Raw genomic sequence first — 21,457 nt, forward strand, 5'->3', positions numbered from 1 at the left:
TAATTGGATCAGAGCAAATGCATCTTGCAGCTTTTTTGGCAACTTTGAGGATTCCTGTCAGAGGTACCTCTCAAATGTGGTAGCCAATTTCAACATGGGAACCCCGAGACGTACAGGCCGCCATCTGTAGCTGCTTAAATACAAAACGCAGGAGACCCACTTAAGCCCAGCTCGAATCACAAGTAAAACCTCAACGTAAATAAAACTAACATGTACTCTGCAGAGCTGTCCCCTTTCCAAGCCAAATCTTTATAGAGCTGACATAGTTCACAATTGAGAGTCATTCACTAAAGCGAGGGAGGGGGGGGGGGGACATTAGATCCACACAGCTGTGGCCTTGGATGTAGAAGCCATTTCTAACGTGTGAAAAGACTTAGAAAACATCTGCATGCTATGATGAAGTGTATGAAAGGCGGGTTGTTTTTTTAGAGCAGCTGTACCTGTTTATGTGTGAGCTGAGAGTGTGAGTGTTTGTTGACTGCGGGTGTCAGACCTACAGAGGGCTTTACGGTTTGCTTCTCAGGAGGAGACGGTTGAAAGAGTGTTAATACATCACCTGACGCTGAGGACTATGGCAGTACATGCATTTTTATTAGTATTGATATGTACTAGTGCTTTGCTAGATCTGTCTCTTACCTTGGCTGAAGATTTTGTAGTGGATAGGCTATGTAATATAAGCAGATAATTCTGCCTTGAATCCAGTCTCTCCTAAAGTTCCTTCGGGAGGCATAAAAGTAGGGTTGAAAAAAAAATAAGTATTTTAAGGCTTTCAAGATTATGGACATATGGACATTGCTGAGTGCTAAAGGGAGTTGAGCAAACTTTTCCTTCTGCACTTTGGCCAAAAGAATTAACAGTGTTTTCAAAGTGATCGCCGAGCATTACCGCTATCACAGCGAGAACAAAAAGAGGAAATGTGTCTTTTATAGCGTACACTGCTTTTATGCCTTGCACTCTCTGCAATTTTATGGTTTGGCTTTTGTGTCCCTGTTCTGAGGAAATGGTTCATTAAATAGGAATGCCCATTTTTTCCTTTTATTTTTTTAATGTGGTGCACAGGGATATTAACCAATCTGTAGCAAAAGTGAAAAGCCAGACTTCCTCCTGGCTGAAGCTCGCTGGTCATGCTGGCTTCATTAGGATTCCAGCAGAGTGAGCAAGCAGGCGTTAGAGCTGGAATATCTGGGCAAGGAAGAAGGCAGAGCACATATGGGAGAATTGGGAAGACTAGATCTTCAAATTCCAGCTAGTTTTGCATAGATTCTTGCTGATCCAAGTTGGTCATTAAAATAATTTGCTGGTCTGGATTGTTGATCAGCTAGACTACCAGACTGTGGAGCTGAGGTTGACTAGCAAACCACCTCGGACCAAACGTTTTGTTCTGTCTTTGATTAAAAATAGCAGAAACTGGAATACTAATCTTTAACTTCCAGTGTTCTACAATCGTTTTGATTATAAAGGGTCCATAAATCATAAGTGGATGGCATAAGTGCCTCAGATTCACTCTGGGATAGCACAGCACTTGATTTGTTAATAGTGTACATAATGGCGGCCATTTTCACAAGCCACATTAAATCATAGAGTGCTGGCCCCTTTGTGAGCATTAAAGCTAAAGATTGGCTCAGTGATACAGAACTCCACTCTTTTTTTTTCTTTCCTCCAATACTTGAGACTAAATTGGATTTTCTACAGTGTTTTCTAATTTGAAACATCCATCATTTATTATTAAAGAAAGGAAGGAGCGTAAAAAGTAAGGAAAGAAGAAAATATCCTTTCTTAATTTATTTCTTTATGTCCATGCACTCTTGCAAATATTGTACCTTTAGCTGTACAACAGCTTATCAGTGGAGCAGTACCCTTAAAAGGTAACTGTGTACCTTATCTACCCATATTGGTACCTTACAGTAGGAATATGTGCTCTTAAGTTACTACTATGAACCTTTAAAAAGGGGTAAAAAAAGGGGTATAAAGGTACAAAGAGGGTACTGCCCTAGTGACAAGCTGTTGTAAAAGTTTTTTTTGTGTGTGTGTAAGAGAAATAAAGTCTAAAGAAAGAAATTAAAGTAAGGAGAGGAGGAAAGTAAGGGAATAAGAATGGAAGGAATGAAGAAAGAAAAGAAAAAAGAAACTAGAGTAAGAAGGGAGGAAGGAAAGGAAGCAAATGATGAGGAAAGGGAAGTGAAAAAAGCAAAGAAGGAATAAAATATAGCATTTTTCTTCTTCCCCTAACCCCCCTCAGTCCACTCTATGTGATCCCACCCATGTGCCAGGAAATTGACAAGAAACAGAAATACATGTAGCTAGGCGTTTAAGTGGGAATGCAAGTGTGTGGCATCAACAAATAGGCTTCACACTGGGAGTGGTGGCAGCAAACAGCGCCAAGTCGGTGCCTCCCAAAAAGTCCAGCGTATATCAGTCAAGTCAAAGGAGAGTCGCCGCATGTCCTTTAATAATCCTGTAGCGTATTATCAGGACGCCACAGCTAAGTGTTGCAATTAGGCTGCCCTTTATCATGCAAATCAATTTGACAGCACAACAATCATTCTGTTCCGCCGGCTCTCGGTCTTCGGCACGCTTTCTCTGCTCCCTGGCTCACTCTGGCATTTGCGGTGGTTGGCCACATTTGCATTATTTATCATATCAGTGTGAATATGGGGCCGCTGTGCGGCAGAGCTGACGCTGATTAGTGTGGCATTACATATGTTAAGCACAAGGAGACGGATTCCCTTTACTAATGCTCCACTGCACCGCTTTCAGCCCCTGAAAATAAAACAGGGCTCTTATTAATATCCCAGAGGCTCTGACACCAAACATAGCAGGGAGGGTAGAGAGGAGGACGCAGCGAGGTGCCGGGACACTCGCTGCTCGGCGTATGCAAATAGAGGCACTCGGCCAAACACACACACACCAAACAGGCATTAGCATGAAGTGGCTTGGCGGCACGAGGCCATTTGTCATGCACGTGTGTGTGAGTGAGAGCGTGTATATGTGGACAATGAGGCTCTCCAACTCCGTGTGGAAGCTTATTACAGGCTTTTTCTGGAGACAGGTGGCGCTGTAGCCTCGCCACTTTTATTCACATTGAACAATACAACAACGTCTGGCTTTGTCTGCCTCTGCTTAGATCTTTAATGTTTCTCCTGCCCTTTGTTGCTACATTATGACGCATTTGTTGTGTTGCTGGTCGGTTATTGGAAAATATAGGAGGAGTCAGTGTGGATGTGATGGATGGATGTGGCTTAATTATCATTAAAAAGTCATTTACATGACAAATAGGGACTAGCTTTGCCCATTACAGTTGTTAAAGCAGATTCTGGGTTGCTTCTCTGTAAACAAGCGAGTTTATGTTGGATCTTGACTTGTGACTGGCACCAGGTTACAAGAATGCTCCAGGTTTAATATGAATTATGGTCTATTGAGTGACATGCTTACAATTGCTATAGGAAACCATTTTAACTATGAAAGCTTGTTTCCGTCACAGAATAAAACAATTTAAAAGATAATTGTGAATTTTTTCTCACAATTGTGAATTTACATCTCGAAATTCTGATTTCTTTTCTCAGAACTGTGAAATATAAACTTGCAACTGCGAGTTACAAAGATATTTTTTTAAGAATTGCGAGTTTATTTCTCACAATTCTGACTTTATAACTCACAATTGCCACTATATCACCCAATTCTGACTTTATAATACCTCGCAATTCTGACTTTCTTACTCGCAATTGCAAGTTTATAATTTTTTATAATTCAGTGGCGGGACTTGTATCAAGTTGAGGTTACCAGGTTTATTAGCTTAACATGGTTATTGGGTTGTCTGGTGTAGTCTGATTCACTCGCATGAGCCGGATCTTTTAATAAACGCTTTGAAAGGATTAATGAACTCACAAGCTAATCGCTCTGAGTCAGCCCTTATTGAATGAACTAAATCCATCAGAATGATTACAGAATCAACATCTGACTAACTTAATGAACTGCAAGTCTTCATTACTTTCAGTGATGTAGGTCAAGAAATGAGATTTATTTACAGTATACTATTTGTGTTGTTTCTGTGGTAAATAACATGCCACAGATGTTGTTGGAAAAAAAACTTGTACTGAATGCCAAACATTCCTTTTACACACCAACAAAAAGCTTATTAATTTTTAATAGTATTATTAAAATTACCATATAAAATAAGACATTCAAAACTGAAACAGCTGTTCAGCTAAAAGCATAGAGTAATAGAACACATGTTCATGACATAAAAACTGTATGATCATGGTAACAATGGTCTGAACCCAGTTTGATGTCTTTATATCACCCCATATTACACCTCTATCCACTAATCTCTGCTGTCTTTTACAGTACAATAAATACAAAATAACATTAAAGCTCATAAAAATATGCAGTAGCTTGTGTGAAATTTGTAGATATGAACATGTTACATTTAAAATGTTTAAAGTCTTTCAGATAGGAGTGGGTATAGAAAGAAAACAAGCTAGCAGAATTATAACTATACGTGATCTTTTTACTTGAGGTGGTCAAGTAAATGAAATCTGTCAGAGGTAATATCAGAGGAGAAACGAAGATTAAAAAGAGAGAGGGAGGAAAAGAAGTGGGGCTGAATCGCTGCAGGACACAGTGCTCTGCTCCTTTAAACTGAAATCTCAATCTCACAAAGTTTGTTCCTTAAAAGGAAATCAGAGGGTTTCACTGAGACATTGCCTTTAAAATCATGAATAAACATCAGAAAGCCTTGCCACGCATACATCATACATCACAGGCCGACGCTACCTAATGGAGAAGGACTCATCACCCTCCAACACATGAAAAGCCAGCGAAATTACCAAGCCCACCACATAACCAGCCACTCACTTCTAAAATGGACCGCTGAGGGAGGGGAAGGGGTTGAAGGAGTATTCCTTCACTAAAATGGCTCCCTGAGATAACCATCTCTCTATGCCATTCGCCGCCAATGTGGAGATAAATAAAAGAATAGTGATGATGACATTTCCGAAAATAATTAGAACACAATGTGGTTTCCTCTAGTACCCCACCATCCTTCTCCTTGACCGCCCTCGCTATGATCTGCTTCCTGTGTATGGCTGTTTTCCTGCTCATGTTGATTCCGCTGCATATTAGGTGGCGCTTGTTATTCCAGACTGGCCATTTAATATGAGCGAGCACTTTATTCTGAGCACGGTAGGGAACGAAATTGCGTTTAATCATAATGTGGGTCTGTTGCGAGTAGGTAACCGTGGCTGTGGCTGAAATGTTGTCTCTGAATAAAGACAAATAAAAATGGGTGCTCTGTTCACAATGGCGCAAAATAAAATGGACAAGTGGTGGATGCTCGGCTTCGGGGGCTTTAAAGAAGAACAACGCAGTCAGTCAAAGAAAGACAACATTCCAAATTTAAAATACTTGAATATAAATATAATTGAAAAACCAATAGGCAGCCAGGAAAATAATCCCACCCAAATTGAACAAAGAAAATAAAATAAAAAATGAACATGGTTATTATTAGCTAATTTAAATGTTCAAAAAAACTAATATTACTGTAAAAAATTAATTGTGAGTGGTTCCTGCAAACCCAACACCATGATGCTAGTGTGATGTGGGTGGTTACTTGGTTATTGTCTGTGTGCTCCAGGTGGTTAATCGGTGGTTGCTAACTTGCCAAAATTAAAATGATACCGAAATTTTGGCAACTGGATTTATTCTGGATATATCTCCAATGCCCATGGACCCGTACAGCAGCTTGTTTCATGGTCGCTGTTTCAAAACTTTTGTCATTCATCTCCATCTCCTTGCTGACTTTTGGCTATTGCAAAAGTACAGACGTAATCATAATCATCCCGATTTAAAATCCTAAGTATCAAACGTATGAAATTATCGGGGCAGCCCCCAATGTGTCTGTGAGCAGACTGGGAGGTTTAAGATTTGATCTAAGGCCTCACATTGCCAGATAATTTCGGCCAAACCTCGTAACCGACCAAGGTCCGGGACAAGATTTTTTCTCAGATTGTCCGGACGGGTAAATCGGGGATAAATTGGCCTAAAACTCCTGTAGTCTGAGCCCATCTTAAGTGTGTGCAATAGTGATGTTTGCCTCAGTCAGCACCACTAATGAAGGAACGGTACCACATAATAATATCTTAACTTAACATTATATCAATATTTCATTATAGGTTTGCAGAACACAAAAAAAATATGAGTGATCCATACATAATTTAAAAGCATTAAAAAAAACAGCGCAATTAAAAACCCAACCATGAGCAACATTTCTTCTTCCTCAAAGCATTTGTGTCTCTGTAAAAGGCCTTAGGCTAGTTTATGTAGAAATATATACACTGTGAATCTCCGGGAATCTATTAACAGATGCTAATTGATGTATGCAGAGGTATGAGTAAATGTGTATGTGTGTGTGAGTGAGTGAGAGAGTACAAAGATGTATCCTACACCGAGCTAGGCATGAGAACAGGCTTGTGAAGCAGAGTGCAGTAATTTCTTTGATCATTTTTAATGGCAGTACTTTCATGTGGGTGTGTTGTGCTCTCTCTCACATACACACACACACAATCGTACACACTGAACCCTGCAGGTGTCATTTTACACCCCCAGCTCTGGGATTAGTATGCGGCAGGCAATAAAAAGCAATGCCATTGCATTGCACTGCGCACATCTCTACAAACCAGCATCAATACCTTTTCAAAAGGATGTATCAGTTCACTGGCAAACGAGGGGGGAGACAGGGAGACAGACAGGCAGGAAAGAATGAGAACTGAATAATACACAAAACAGCAGGAACTTAAAAGTTAGTGTGATATAAATAAAAAGAGTATATGAGACAATCACAAGACTGAAGTGGCAAGTTTGTTGGAGATTTTGATGGAATAATATTCCAAAAAGCCTGAGGATAGTAATATGTTTTTTTTTTTTTTACTGTAACAATGTTGTAGTTAAGGCTGCGTATCGAGTTCGATACTTTTTAGGCACCGAATGAATTGCCTCAATATCAAGTATCAAAAAATGTCTTGTCGTTCAGTACCAAATTTCGATACCTAAGGGGTTAATATCGTCAACGTCAGTGAGCCAATTATAAACTTAGGAGCAGAAAGTTGTTTCATTTTCAACCGCAAGAAGAACAAATCGAAACTCCGCATGTAGGATACTTGCCTCACAAATAGAAATAGGCATACAGAAAGCTTGAAATGTCTACTTTTAAATGAACCAATTCGAATCGAAAACAAATACTCACTGATTTTGTAATCCAAGCTAAAGTTGCATTTCTCTCTATAAGCGACGAGTCAGAAGATGACGAGTCAGCAACGTCAACTTCATCTTTGCAGCCAACACTGACTCAGAAAAAACGTAGTTTATTAATAAACAATTAAAATGTCTCCTTGCTATTTTTTCCAGAGCCATTTATAATCATTAAAATCATTCCAGTGCTTTGCGGCAAGCTTTATGCGTGAGCTTGAGCGCAAGGCATATATTCTGCCCCCCAGTGGCCTATATGAGTCAATGGGTCTGTAGAAAAAGTCAACAAACTGAAAAAAAAAAAAAAAAAAAAATTTTTTAGGTAATATGTAATGTGAACTTATAAACGGATTTCATAAAATTGGTACCGAAAAAAAGTATTGTTCTGGAACCGGTATTGAGGTCGATGTATCGGTATCGATATCGAAATTTTTTGAACGATACCCAGCCCTAGTTGTAGTGTTATTTGATTACGTAAAAAAAAAAAAGTAACAATTATTTTTCTTGTCATATGTAATAAATCTCATTGCAGGTGAATGTTTACTAAAATTAAGCTTGAATTTGTACAGGAATACAGTAACATTCACCTAAACATAAAAGTTCTGTCAAGATTTACTCATCATCATGTTTTTTTAAATCCATATGGCTTCATTTCTTCTGCTGAACACAATAGGAGCAAAAAGAATAGTTCCCCCAAAAATGAAAATGCTGTCATCATTTCACTGTATTTAGGTTTGCTTCCCACAGATGAAAGAAAGACATGCAGGTTTGGAACGATATGAAGTTGAGTAAATTACAAAAGATTTTTTATTTGATTTTTGAGTGAACACGGAACAAAAATATATGGGAATATACTGCAAAATATAATGCAATATATTACATAACACATTTCCATATATGGGAAACTAGTGCTTATATTTTTCAATATACTGCAATATATGAATTGACCATGTATGGCTTGCCTATATTGATACATAAAAAATATTCAGAAATGAAGCCAAATAGCAATACATGCAATATTCATAAAGTTTTATCCTATATTGTGTCTCTATTGCACATACATGTTCACCCATATACACAAATTCACAGAATGAGTTACAGCAGATTTCTAGTTCCCAGCATGCTTTGCTTCTGACTGTTAAAGGAGAGCAAATGTTAAAATTAAGTGTTATTTCATGTGATTTGCTCAATATTAATATAGGGGGAGATCTGTTAGTGTTTAATATTCTATTATTTGGGAATTTAAAAGGTTTTCTGGAATGAGTTCTTGGGGTTACCATTGTGCTGAAGAGTAGAGCCTGTGGTTAGGTTGACGATTGGCCTGAGACCAGTAAGACCATATGTTACCATATTTCAAAGGTAATGGCTGTGCTCTCTTCAGTACAGTGATAGTCTTTTTAGCAGGTGTGCTAGATCTATTGTTAACTAGCTTAAAAAAATGAAACATTTATAAAGTAAACAATTATAAAATATAAGAAATATATTACATTATACATTTCTGTGTGTTTATACTGCATGAGTAAATATATGTTCAATATACATGCAGTACATGCAGTAATCTTGTCACATATACATCTATATATTATGAAGTGTATAAAATTACATACATTATGATATATTAGTCAATAAATATATAGTCACATACTTTTCAATATATGAATACAAAATCTGGACTCTGAGGATGCAAAAAATCGAAACATTGAGAAAATCGCCTTTAAAGTTGTCCATTTATATTCGCGATTGTGCTGCATTCACGCACAAAAATAAATGTTTTATATATTTCCGGCAAGAAATTTACAAAATATCTTCCTGGAACATGATCTTTACTCAATATCCTAATGATTTTTGGCATAAAAGAAAAATCGATAATTTTGACCCATACAATGTATTGTTGGGTTTTGCCACAAATATGCCCATGCGACATGTGACTGGTTTTGTCATCCAGGGTCACATATATTATTCTGTATATTTTCAAATATACTGTTAAATCATTTACAGGGAAATATATTTTCTTTGCTTAAAGGATACCTCTAACAGCAAACTACAGCAGCCTTGAAAATGGCCTGCCAGCCTGCTTACTGAACAGATTTTGCAGTCCGCCTCATTTACTGGATAACACAGTTTGAGTTTCCACGTTACAAGAAACCATACTATGAATTGTGACGGAGAATCCCAGTGCAGTCTTTGTCCCAGTAGCCCACTGCATGTAATCCTGCTGAACATGTAAAGCAGTAACTAAAGAGTCTGTAAAGCCTGTTTCATTTATTATTAAGAACAATCTACAGTTTTCTCTCCTGTTTGACCGTCCACCTCATCTACCTCTTGTCTGTACCCTCTGAAAGTCAGTTTCATATGCCGTCTTCATGTATGCCCTTCCATACACACACACATGCACAGTGTGGTGATGGAAACGGGTCTATTTCACTTCTAGAATATACAAAATGTGAGTATAAACAACATTATTGTAATGTTGAGGTACTTTCTCATCAACTCTGTTGTGTGATTTAAAAATTCTGCAGTCTGTTAGAGAGAGTGATGATTGGTCCCCTCATGTACCCTTTGAGAAGCTTAAAGGGATAGTTCATCCAAAAATGAAATTTCTGTCACCATTTAGTCACCCTCCTTAAAAACCTTTCCGTATTCTTTATTCTGTGGATCACAAACTAAGATATTCTGAAAAACATGTTTAAGTCACTGGACCCCAATGGACAAAATCAGTTGAAATATTCCTCATAATATAGTTCCTCATCAAATATGTGTGTGTGTGTGTGTGTGTGTGTGTGTGTGTGTGTGTGTGTGTGTGTGTGTGTGTGTGTGTGTGTGTGTGTGTGTGTGTGTGTGTGTGTGTGTGTGTGTGTGTGTGTGTGTGTGTGTGTGTGTGTGTGTGTGTGTGTGTTGAAAACTTTTTTATTTACAGTAGCTTATTTGCTAAATTAGATTGTTGGTAAATCTGACTCTTTTAACATGCTGTGTGAACAATTTTGCAGCATCATTTTTATCAAAACTCAATTTCTGCATTTTGTTTCTTTTGTAAAGATTTTAAGCTTAATGAAGACTTCTGACCCTAGTGCTGTGAAAATCTTACCGCTTGATCTAATAGCTTTGGTCAAACTATCATCCAAAATTTCTATGAATATTAATAGGCCTTTTGCCAGAACAGTATCGATTAACTTCTGTCTGTGAAGAAGGCTGATGCTGAGTAGAGCAAGACCACCAACGGTTCTGTTTGAGCCTGTCAAAGGAAGTAGGGAGTTCAAGGTGTGATGTGGCCTCTTTAGACTGGTGTTAGTGGGTGTGTGTATGTTTTTAAGGATCTGTAGCAGGACTAAGAGACCATCTACAGGGAGAAAGGACAGACGAAGTGAGGGTCCCCGCCGTGGATTTAGTGTTTGACAGTGGCAACCTGCTGAATACTGCTGCAGAGCTCACACGAGGAGGACTGATGGGCCTGACAGCACAAACAGCATTCATCCCTCCATAGAGCGGGCCTGCAGTGCTCCTAATCTGTCATACACACATGCACACCATTCAAACATGCACCAGACTTCAACTCACATCCCTCCTGTATTCATCAGAGTTTTAGCCAAAACAAATTAACAAGGCAAAGTAGCACTCAATACACACATATAAAACTGACAATCAGCCCAATCGCTCAAACAACTTATCCATCATCCTTCAGAACTCCCCAGTGAATGAGTGTAAATGTGTGTGCATCATGTGTCGAGGCGACTTCTGGGTAAAAGCAGGACTCTTTAATGTTGCCTTGTGAGGTGAATGCGCTACAGATGTATGCGCAGATTTGATGGGCTGATGTGAACGAGGCTGGGGTGTTTAGCGGGCCAAAACCCAGAGAGCACAGCTGGTGAGCAGCTGGGGCCAGTTGTGCCGGAGACCGATGGCAGGGGTGCCCATCGCTCACTGTAACCAGAGAGTTTGGGAACAGATTAATAGATGCTCAGAGGTTAAGTAAACATAATCTGATAGAACTCTGGCTTCATTTAAGGCTGTTGGCTTTGCTTTGCTGGCTCTTTCATCACTGTAACGCCTCTCAACCCCAGTGCTCTTAACGCTCCTAATATTTGGAAAAGGATTTAAGGACAGGGGCCTGGCACAGTAACCAACATCATGCTCTCTTCCAAAATATTCCACTTGAGGGTCTTAAGTCAGGCCTGTTTATCTAACCTAAGCTATGTCTTATCTAATAACACAGTAGCAATGCTGATGATATCATCCACCCTGAACTTACTACGCTCAATCAAACTTTTTCCAGTGGCATCTATGAAATGCTTTGCCATTGACCACCTGTATAACTTTCTTATTTTGAAAGAGTGCTGTTACTGTTTTGCCCACACAATGAATGTTAGTGGGGTCCAAAACAACATTAACTAACATTGTATGGACAGTAAAAGAAAAATTCTAAATATACTCTCGTCTTTCCACAAAAGAAAGAAAGTCATACAGGTTTGGAATAACATGAGGGTAAGTAAATGACTGATGGGTGAACTATCCTTTTAAGAAACAAAATAAAACCGTCCTCTGTTCCAAAACCTAATAAACTGCACCACTATCTACTGTCTAACTAGGCAGTAGAACTTCAAAAGTCACTGATTTGGGATATTTCGGGCCAAAAAGGGAAAACGCTCAGACCGAGCCCTCTTTTCCGTTCCACTAACCTGTGTCTCGTGTTTTTAACAGCAAAAACGCGTTCTGTGTGACACCTGAGTTTTGGTGTGCTCTCAAGGATAGCATGAAGATTCCCACTGCTCTGATAAAAGGGCTCACTTTCTTCAGCAAATGTCCACATTTCAGACACGTGCGGTCTACTTTAATTGGCCTTTTCTGTAAAAGTGGACTTTAATTACTTTGTTCCTGGATTAAAGGCCTCAGACTGTTCAGACGAGAACTGGGTTATAACCTTTACTACTCTCTATCTCTTTTTCTGTTTTTCTTTCTCTCTCACTCTCTGCACACAGTAAGGTCAATGTATTCGGGGGAAAACGGGTCCAGAAAAATTCCCTAGCCTCAAAAGAATCCCCAAATGTGATCTATCACCTTAAAGGTCACTGAAAGACAAAGCACACAGTTGATTAAGTCTTACATACGTATGACAGAAATGTTCAATTCAGTCTTCATTTCTCTCTATTTCTTTTTTACCAATAAAAATGTTGAAGATTATAATATTTTTATTTATATTTTTACAAATAAAATTGTGAATGACTTGAGGGTGAATACATGATGACAGTATTTTCATTTTTAGGTGAACTATTCCGTTAATTCAATTACCCTTTGCTCTGGACAAAAACTACCCTTGATTCTGATTTCCCAAGGCCCCCCAAAAATGAATTTACCAGAAAAACATTTGCTCTCTTTGTTTCGCAAGCGTTAACACCCACATCGGTGGAGTAACGTGCTAAACAGAAATGAGAATGAATGGAAGGTCTGTTTGATAAATAGCCATGTTCCCACTGAAATGCATAAAAAGTGTGTATGTGTGTGTGAGCCCTCGTCCTTCAGAGCGGCATTGCACTGCTCAACCTGTGCGGTCAGTACTGAGTGATAGACTAATCGATGTGTGGCCTAATCAGCCAGCTTAACTCTAATACCCAGGACAGGTTCACATTATTATCATATCAGACTCCACATGTTTGGAGGTGACATGGAAAAGGCAAAAAGATTAAAGTCAATTTTACAGAAGAGCCTTCACAGCTTCTGTTATTTTGCCCAGTTCAGGATGACTTTTATCTGATGCCCGACCAAAAAAAGTGCGCTGAAAAACACATGCGGCATACCATAATGAACTCGCACTCTCGTTTGCAGTCGGTGCCATGCTGTGTGGAGTAATTCAGAAGCTGGAAGGCAGATGGCCCCAGCTGAGCGTGAAGCTTTTATGTGTTCAGACCCCAAAACCACCTCCACCACTACAGTCTAGCCCGTCCTACCCTTATAGGAGCCCTTATCAAAGTTGTGGAACTCAGGCCAACACTTTTGGAGGACGGGTGGGGTGAGGGGTGCTCACGAATCATCTATAAACACCTTTACACAAACTGTTTACAGGCAGTAAATGATGCATTAAACAGAAAACAGGATGGCTGGTGGATTTAAAGGGGCTGGGTTGGGTTGGGTAGTGCATGTTGGCTTCACACAACTGTCGATCTCTTAAAAGTGGTTGTTGCACACACATTTAAACGCTAGGGTTGGGACCAAGATAGGTTTGGTTTTGTTAATGGTTACAGACTGGTATAGCTCATTTGATAACATGTAGGTTAAGATACACAATTTGTCAGTAGTGTTTTATGAAAATAAATTAATACAAAAAATGCTACCACAGTATTATTCTGCAGCTGTAATGCTGAGTTCAAGGAAGACGATGATGAAGGTTTATAGATTATAGGCTACATACAAGGATAATAGCCAATGTGCAAAACAGCGTGCAAACATAACACGGACAATATCGGACAAAGAACTGAACACAAGCAGGAACTTAAATATAGAGATGATTGTCTCTCTCTTGAAACGAACACGGAAGTGACTTAAACTGCGATTCATCGACTGACTGCTAGAGACAGGCTCCAAAAGAGTCAATTCCATATAGCCTACTCCCCATGTTAATATGCCCAACTCTACAGCAGAAAAAAAAAAACATTTTTACAGCCTGGTACAAAAAGTGCTTTTGGTCTATAAAGCTAATTTTGCCCTTCATGACAACTGTGAGGGGGGTGAATTTTTTTTATAACTCATCCGTTTAAATTATATTAAGCCTTAAACGTACAATATGTAATTTTTTTCGCCGCTAGGGGTTGCTAACCTCTTACAATAACAAAGGCGTAGTTTGATGACGCAACATTTGCTAACAATTATGGATCTTGTCGTCAACGTCAAGCCGACCGATCTAATAATGTTTATGGATGACTAAATACATCAATGTTTTTATCATGACTGTGATATGAAGCAGGTCGGGATTGCTAAGAGACAGCTATCAGCTTCACACGCGACACGAGTCCCGCGGATATAAAAGGAATATGGACATTTCATTCTACCGAACTACACGCAAGTGCAGAATTACTACTCACAGGTCAGTTTATTAGACAAATTAAACTTGTGAAGTAACGCAGCGCTGTTTCACTTGGTCTAACATTACACTACCACACTAAACTGCATTTGAATGTGTTGAAATTTATGTTATTCTATGTGTTAGTTTGTCTGTATGAGACTAGCAGTAAGCTAGATCAACATTAGAATAACATACAGATCATATTCTAACATTTTATCATTGTTGAACTATATAACATTGATTCGTTTTGTAAATGTGCTCACCTGTTTAATAAAGTACATGTAGGAGCGGTCGAAAGTCTCGGACGTGGAGCTCTCGTTTATATACTGTCTATGGGAGCTCTCGGCATCTCGAAAACACAGCGCTGATATTGATTCTTGTTTTGGTTCTCCTTTTTTATCCAAAGTCTGCTTGCCATGGGGCAGATAGACATTACGAACTACACAGTTGTCCACGTCTGTCGCCTTGGTTACTATCAGAGGGCTCTGGTTACTATGGCAGTACGAGCGGAAACCAGGGAGAACGCGGATATGACGCCATTGACGGCGACAAAACGGAAATAAAGAAACGGTACGTGTCTTCGAATTAAATTACAAATTTCTCCTGGTTTGAAAGTTGTTGGAAACAGTCGGGATAATGTAAGTACACAACTAAAAATATATATATAACATAGATATAGTGATTTTTGCTATTTTTAAAGCAAAAAAATTAAGGGCGTGGCCACTTGAGTGACAGGTGGATTGCAGCTACTGTTACTACTAGCCGTTTGTCTGCTGTCTGTTAGCCGTCAAGTCACCTCAGCTAATCTTTGCCCATTTTCGCTTCATCAGGGAGTGACGCGCTGCCAAGATGGCAACGGCCGGCTCCACCCACTTTGGGCTTCGAAAAAGCTCTTCAGAATCCTACGGGTGACGTCACGGACACTACGTCCATATTTTTTTACAGTGTATGGTCCATGGTGACTGATGAATGGAGGGAAAATACAACAAAATAACACATGTGACAAACCAAAACAACCTGAAGATGACTATGACAGCACCATACACCTCGATGATGCGACTGCAGCCATAGTGAGCCAGAACGCCCACACCAGCTTATTAGTGGAGAGGAGACAGAGTGATGAAGCCAATCAGTATGGGGATGATTAGAAGGCCAAGATGATGGATAGAGGCAAATGGGCAAATTTGGCCAGGATGCCAGGGTTAGGCTAAACCATGACTCTTTTTGTAAAGGATTTTTAATGAGCAGAGAGTCAGAACCTCGGTTTAACCTCTCATCCGAAGAACAGTGCTTTTTGACAGTGTAGTGTGTCCCCATCACTATACTGGGGCGTTAGGACCCACACAGACCACAGGTAAGCACCCAATGCTGGCCTCACTAACACCTCTTCCAGCAGCTACCTAGTTTTCCTAGGAGGTCTCCCATCCAGGTACTGACCAGGCTCAACCCTGCTTAGCTTCAGTGGGCAACCAGTCTTGGGCTGCTACAGGGTGATATGGCTGCTGGCCATACATACATTACCTCACTATTTTGCAAAGGAATATCATGTCTTTTTTTCCAAAATATTTATTCCTTAAAAGTACTTAAAAGATTCATTAATAGAACCCCTAAGGAACGAAAATCATTAAGAGGAATAAGAACCAGAACGTTAATCATTAAAATTCGTCTCGATTCCCATCCCAAATGACCACATCTTGAGCTGTCAAGCAAACAGACACTGAGGGGCAATGTTGACTCGTTATGTACAACTGCACTCCAAAATGCCAAAGACAACCTGGCACCAATTAAACTCTGGCCCTAAAAAGACATTCCCCTGCAGGCAAATCGGGTGAGCTAGACGTCAACCAAGCTTTTATCACAGAAGCAGCTCTGCACTGTGTCAAAGTGGCAAATATTCACAAAAAGACTGCATTAAAAGGCTGATTTGGTTTTTTAAATTATTGTTGTCTGTAATTGGTCAAACTTATTCAAATCACATGAAGATTAAATCACTGCAGGCTCTTTAGAGTCAGTGTTTTTGGAAAGGGAGGAGTGGGAATATGACGGGAGAGAGAGAAAACTTATAGCAAGAGATACAGAGAAAAGCAGTCACTATCAAGAGAACTCTGGCCTTATTGGAACAATCCAGCACAAAAACAGTCATTTAACTTTTCTGTCAAGTGTCATAGTTATAATTCACTGTTTCATGATTACTGTCAGCTCACTTTACAGACCAGTGCTTGTGCTAATGGAAAATTGAAGTGAATAGACTCTCCAAACACAAAGCTTTGATATCTCAATTATATTTCTCATTATATTGCCTGTAGTGGTGGGTGATATACCAGTAGACACGATTAACCGATATAAAATTGTCAACCGGTAGAGATTTTGGACTATCGTCACCATTGAGGTTACACTCACGTGATGTTGCTGTGCTGCATAGTCACCAAAGCTTATCATTTGCATGCGTTTTTTTAAGCATTGCCATTTAAAAACAAGTGAGTTTAAACCTTTGAAACGCAATAAGCAACGAAAGAGAACTCATTGCTCTATATATGCGCTTGAGTACTGAACTGAGTTCTTCATGCCACTTAAAGGTATAGCGGAGGATGTTTTACTTCCTGGTGGGTAACCTAAACTATTGGTCCTCCTAATTGTCAATCATTCTGGTGAATCAATCAAATTTTTCAAAAAGTGGAGAGGGCGGGTCTTATCTAAAATTTGGAAAGATCCTCCGCTATACCTTTAATTGAGCTTCAATGGTAAAATACACATACTTATGTGTCAAAATGCCCGTCTTTCAAGTATCCTCGTAAACACAGTGATTTATATCTAAGTGAATGCAAACAGTACAGAATATAAGGAAAATGCATGAGTAACAGTATATTGGATCTGTGCATTCGGTCTTAAAGTGACAACAACCTGTTGTCATCTGTGTCATTAATGTTAATCAAACAACAGAAGAGAAAATCTCTCAATGCTCTTGATTGAATCATTTTTTTCTTTCACTTTAATAGGAATAAATGTATATTTAATTTAGATAGTGAAGATATGCAGTGTTTTTTATACATTTGATAACTTTACAATTTATGTAGACTAGTAATTCTTATTTCAAGTGCTTGAAGTTTATCAGGTCTATTTCTTTGTTGTATTGCAGGTTTTTTTTTTTAAATGTATGCAGGCTAGTATTAGTTTTTTTGGGATATTGGTGACAAAAATTATGAAATTTCAATGGTATAAAATTTTTTGATGATATAAAAAACCTAAAAGAAAAAAATTATATATTGTGATATCGTTCTCATGAAATAAAATTACTCATATAGTGATATAAGATTTTGGTCATATCACCCACCCCTAATTGCATGAGCAAAGCCCAAGGTCTACAAATTGGCAGCATGAAACATGTAGACTATATCATTAAAAATACTTCTCACAATTACCTTTCAAAACCGAACACATGACATATTGAGTTTTTACAAAAAAAATGAACAAAGCTATTTTTCTGGACAGAAGATGTACAGAACAGTTGATATTCTTGTTAATAATGGCCACAAAAATGTAAGAGAAATCATTTTGAGTGAAAGTGAGGTCATCCACTACTAGGCTTGAAAAGAAATCAATCCTAAAATTGATTAAATGTTGCATCTAGAGACTCTTTGAGCCTTTGAGCCAGGCTAATCAGAAACTCAGCACCGCTAGGACGTGTGAATGCTTGTTGAAACCGCTACGCGTAAAGCTGCTGGGATATGCGAAGCCTTCTCGTCTTGATCTTCCGCTGAAATTTGGAAACAGAATCTGGCCACCGCACTGTCAACACTTCCCGCTGCTTGTTGCGTGTCAATCAATGATGGGTGCAAGGGCGGCTTTTAGAGGGTCCCAAGGGTGACTGCTTAGAGCACGCTCGGTTTAACATGCCAACAGCCGGGTGGGAGTAAACAGAGAGGGATATAAACTGGGGTATTGACTTCATGATCAATTCTATTGATCAGCGAGCTCCCTCTCCTTCAGCAGGCACGCTGAGCCCTCACAAAGTCTCCATCTCGCCCTCTGCTGACTCCAGAGCACAGGCAGACTGGAAACCTGCCCAGATCTGCAGCCGAGACACCTTCCTCTAGGAGGAGACAGAGAGGAGAATCAACCACTATCTACCAGGGAGTCATTTGTCAAAAGTGAGATTCATCTGGTCTACTTGAAACCCACAAATGACATTTTGAAAATACTAAATAAAACAAGCAAGGTCTCTGAGAGTCATGGGTGGGAACAAATGTAAAACTTCCTAATTAGTCACTAAAAAAAACTATTGATCAACCAAATCAGAATATTAGGGGGTTAAGTGTCCCCCTTAGTGTTGAAAATGGCCTTGAACATAAAAGCCAGGTTCAAGTCTGGCTTATGTCACATTGCAATCCCTGGAGTCTGTCTATCCTCTCTAATAAAAGTGCAAAAGGCCATAAATAAATTAAAAACAACCCTGGTATGTTTGAGCGCGGCAAATACACTCTAATCACGATATATTCTTAGTCACTGACAGCATTCTGTGAAAAACGGATGGCGTGAAAAGAAAGAGAGCTTAATTGAAGCCTTTTCTGCCAGCTCCGAGTGTATCCAGCAAGTAGAAATCATCTTCAGCTTTGTGACAGCCGCTGCCACTGATCCAATGGGACAAGCCAGGAGGGGCGGTGTGGGTCATCGTTCTGTCAAATAAGATTCACATATCCACAACGCGGGCTGGCACACCAAATGACCTCCCTGTTTACGAGACTGCTGGTGATAACACACATCATCTCATTAGTCACATACCACCCCTGATCTGCCATGGCACCTCCACTTACAAATGGCAGCTAAGCGCTAAATTTACCCTCGTTACGCTTGCGCTCCAATCACAAAAGGGCTGCTGTCTTTTGGGCTGAAGATTACAATTTGCTATGGACGGACACGCCGGTATCATTGCCGGTCTGTCGGGCTTCAGGTGGAAATAGAGATAAATGCACGGTGCAAGTAGAAGCTACTCACATCCAACGTGCATCTCCACCAGCAAGATTCGCAGACCGAGTGGATGTGACAGGCCTGTCTCATTTACAAACACCACCGAGGGCTGGGTTTCATGCAAAGCAGAGCCCACCAGCAGAGATCCCTCTAAGATGAAGTTTACCTCACTAAGGTGGAGAACAGCTCTGGGTTACAAGCTCAGATGCAGCTGAAATCTCAGGTACCTTTGAAAGTGAGAGAGCACCACCCGTTATCTCGTGACGGCACAGGATCTTCTCGTAATCCTGCCTCCCAGTTGCGAGGAAATTTCTTAAAACAAATCTGCGAGGCACCGGGCTGATAATGCGAACCTAATCAGGAGGAAAAAATATAATCCGCTGGCACCCTTAACTAGTATTTCATATCCTCGTCATCTCTCTTTCGGCTTCCTTTTTTCTCTTTGCCGCTTCCACTTGTGCTAATTCGTATTGGATTTTCATTCGTTCACCTTTCTGCGAGCATCAATTTCAGATGGCATGAGAAAGTAATATTCCAGCAATAAAGCTTGATTTACACCCTTTGCCTGGCTCCCCCTCTTGCTTTTTATACTTGATCATTTAGTGGGGATCGTATAACTGTATATCAGACGCAAATGAAATCAGGTCCCGTGCACATTAAGGCCATGTAGAGTTGCAGCTAACATCCCCAGCGATCCAGCCGCCCGGCTCCCCGGCAAGCCAAGGGCAGAGTCCCATTCATTTTCAGGCCCATTTCCTCCTATGATTAGGCGATCAATCAATCCGAGCCTTCAATCTCATCAGGCAGACGGGATTATCTGCCCATCTCCCCCTCCGTTACTCGCTCTCTCCCTCTCTTGAGCTCTCTCTCACAGAGCGGCACATTAACATCAGATCAAGTATCAGCAAGCGCATGCGGTCTGTAACGTCAAACAGACCACAGACAGACATCTCTTCATCTTTCCCTTCTCCTAATACCCCCACAGCTCCCATAGTGCACTGCATGCAAGCACGAACGGAGAGACTGACAAAGAGGCACGTCTTTAAAGCGCTTGTCAAGGTATTAAGCCATAGGCCTACTTCAGGGAGCATCCTTTCAAAATAGATGAATTGCTTCTTAGACCATCACAACACCACTTGTATGTCTCAAAGACAAAGCCCGACCTGTCTCTGTAAATTGTGGCTATAGGCTCATTTGTCCGTGCGGGTTCCTACACGTCTACTAAATCATCCTACCTGTCCTTTGACGTGTCAGAGATTCCATACACTTGCCCGCCCGTGTCTTCCCGCAATACACCGGGGAGGACAAACACTATTTATCGGACAAGTCTATATAAAGCTTTCTCAGTGTCAGAGAGGGTAAGAGAATATGCCCTATAAAAGCCCAGCCACTCAGACCCTGTTTTTACAATGATCCGCACTCACTCTTGTTTACACAAGCGTAATAGCAAGTAAACTGCTACTTGTAAACAGCAGAATGCCATTTAATGTGACTGGCTGGGTCATGGTTGTTTCTCTTTACAACAGGACCGATGCCACAGAGGTTTGGGAAGGGCAGACGTACAGTAGAGTTCAGAGAAAATGTGCGTTTATTCGGTCCATGTTGAACTTGAGATGTGCAGAGAAAACGGATCACAAATGATCCTCTTTCTGCCATAGACTTTTATGTACAGTGAAACTACAGACTATCTGTCAAAACAACATTTCACACATATTGTAAACTCCAAACTTGGTCCAGTATGAGAAAGATTACCAAAAACAGTGGCCCTCTAAAGATCAATATTCAGCAGTTGTCTAAATGTCACTGTATTTGACTTAAAATGTTAGAATCAAAATATTATAATAAAAGTGGCATCTGCAAACTTATGAAAGATTTTGTCAAGTTTACATGGGTGTCCTAGTAGACAGATGTGATTCATTAACTATGAACATGCTCAAATATTTGACAACCAGAAACTAATGAAATCCTAATTTTAAACAGCACTGTTCTTCATAGTTTAAAACAAACACATTATTTGAGAAAGGTTTTGTACAATAGCTATTTGTAATATGAAGAATGAAGTGTGAGCACTTGGATTCAATTCATGTCTACTAAGTACCAAAAAGTTATATTTATATTTAAAAGTTTAATTAAGCATTGTAAAAAAAAAAATCATCCTGCAATATAGATAATAGAAATAATATAGAAAGAGGTATTGCG

The 21,457-nt window shown here is 39.7% G+C and overlaps 1 protein-coding gene across 1 annotated transcript in view; it reads right to left on the bottom strand.

The window, feature by feature from the left end:
- The window catches only part of LOC308686107 (uncharacterized protein), a gene marked incomplete at its 3' end in the record, with an annotated part of 100,132 nt that extends 99,359 nt beyond the window's left edge, over nucleotides 1-773 (bottom strand). Inside the window, exon 1 of the mRNA XM_081358480.1 lies at nucleotides 637-773. The remainder of the gene's footprint in view (nucleotides 1-636) is intronic.
- Nucleotides 774-21,457: the final 20,684 nt, after the last annotated feature.

Source organism: Scardinius erythrophthalmus (genome assembly GCF_964197995.2).
Source record: "Scardinius erythrophthalmus genome assembly, chromosome: 2".
NCBI classification, from domain to species: Eukaryota; Metazoa; Chordata; class Actinopteri; order Cypriniformes; family Leuciscidae; genus Scardinius; species Scardinius erythrophthalmus.